The sequence below is a fragment of the Alexandromys fortis genome, unplaced genomic scaffold (assembly GCF_014885135.2).
Source record: "Alexandromys fortis isolate MF-2015 unplaced genomic scaffold, M_Fortis_MF-2015_v1.1 scaffold_144, whole genome shotgun sequence".
NCBI classification, from domain to species: domain Eukaryota; kingdom Metazoa; phylum Chordata; class Mammalia; order Rodentia; family Cricetidae; genus Alexandromys; species Alexandromys fortis.
Genome location: NW_026068021.1, coordinates 574915 through 577202, shown reverse-complemented (window position 1 = coordinate 577202; position 2288 = coordinate 574915).

Here is a 2288-nt window from a genome sequence, read left to right as displayed (position 1 = left end):
TGTGATAAAACTCAATGGCCAACCATCATTTGGGGAGGGAAAGGTTTAGTTGACTTATAGCTTATGATCCGTTATGGAGAGAACTCAGAGCAAGAACTCGAGGCAGGAACTGAGGCAGAGACCATAGCGGAACACTGCTTAGTGGTTTATACCTCATGGCAGGACCACCTCCCTTACCAGTCATTAGTCAAGAAAATGCTAGCAAGGTGCGACTGCATGCTTTTAATCCCAGCACTTAGGAGGCAGAGCAGGTCTCTGAGTGAGGTCAGCCTGGTCTATAAGAGAGTTCCATGAAAGCCCGAGCTGGATAGGGTGACCTGGTCTCAAAAAGAAGAGAGAGAGAGAGAGAGAGAGAGAGAGAGAGAGAGAGAGAGAGAGAGAGAGAGACCCACAGGCTTGTCTACAGGCCAGTCTAGTGGAGGCATTTTCTCAACTGAGCTTCCCTCTTCCTATATGAAGATTCTGCTCATACCCATGTACACACTTATGCTCATACCCTCACTCCCCCAAAAAGGGATACTAATGATGTCATCTAGAGTTAATTTTTAAAATCAAACCTTATGAGACTCTTAGCCAGCTTGTCCTCCCCTCCCTGAAGCATCACTAGGCTACAGAGCGGGGAAAATATGACCCATAGGTACAAGGCACCCTTGGCAAACCCCGCCTGCCTAGCGCGGCTTCCCCACACCACATGATTGTTACAGGCTACTTTTTTTTTTTTTTTTTTTTGCAAGAACAGTCAAAGCAAGAGGCCGCACCTCATCTGTTCCCAATTATCCCAGCACTCTGTGTTTAGCACAGCTCTGCTCATTCTAAATGGCCAGGAGCCAAGCTGGAGGCTGGGCTGTCACAGATTCTGCTTCCTTCCAGGGGAGACATGCTTCTTCCCAGAAGTGGGCAACTCTGTGGGCTTTCTGCTCACTCCAAAACAGGGCTAAATGTGTGGTGTTCACATCCGTAATCCCAACATCCAGGGTAGAGGAGAGAGTTACGTGGTAGGAGCCTCTCTCAAAACTACAAAAGGAAATGGTAAGGAAAAAGATATTGCTGCCCTCCGTGTGGGATCCACTCGCCTCCGACACCATCTTCCCACTGCGTGTAGAGCCTTCGTTCCTGTTCCCGGTTCTGAAGGTTTGTCATCGGGCTCCTCTCCTTTTTAGGTTTATTTTACATTTTTATTGTATTTTATTTATTTTATGTGGTGATGGTAGGACACAGGCAGAAGTCTGAGGAATCGTTTCTCTCCTCCCCTGTGAGTCCCAGGAATCAAACTCAAGATGTCAGGTTTGGCGACAAGCTTCTTTAACCACTCAGCCATGTGGCCGACCCTCCCATTTTCTGAAATTAAGTTTTGGTTGTAGTTTTATGTTAAGTCATTAAAACTGATATTGGATAACTACATTTGGCCACTGTTGTTGTTATTGTTGTTTGGATAGAGGATCTTTCTGGATAACTCAGGCCAACCTCAGTTTCACTATTACTCAGTAATGGTCTTGAGCTCACAATCCTCCTGCCTCAGCCTCCCAAGTGCTGGGATCTCAGGCACATGCTATCATTCCCGGAGAGTTGTTCATAGTTGAACAGTTGTTTCTGTTTTAAATAAACAATGTGTATATTGTAAACTTACAGACACTGGGAGTACTTCTGCTTCCTGGTCACATGGCATCCTTACATGAAACTGAGAATCTGGGAGATGCAGGAGGACCAAGTCATTTATAAATGGCCCCTAGGAAGGGGAGCCCCTGAAGCCCCAGGTGTCTGTTCCCAGAATCTGACTTGTACCCCCACACCAGCACACGAGCAGCCCACACTTACCTAAAGAAAGACCTCGGTGTGTAGGGTTAAGCCCAGCCTTAGGGGGCGTGTCCACCTATAAATCTGCCGGGCTTGTGGCAGGCCGGCGCTTCTGCTTCCTGTTCTCCGCGGGAACTGTGGTACTGTAAGTCTAATTTCCACATAAAAGTTGTGTATATATTTTACAATCTGTTTGCATTCATTTACGCCGTTACATCAGTGATTCTGTGTGCATCCCAAAAATGCCATGACCATAGACTTGTGATCCCAGAGATGCAGGATGCTGAGGCAGGAGGATCGGTCACAAGTTTAAGACCTGTCTAGGCCACAGATCAATTTCAAGATCAGGCTAGATAATTTAGTGAGACCCTGTATCAAAATAAAAAATAACAAAAGGGTTGAGGATGTGGTTCACTGGTAGAGCCCCTGCCTAGAATCCCCCAGTGAGGGGCTGGGGTGTGGCTCAGTGGTAGAGCCCCTGCCTAGAATCCCCC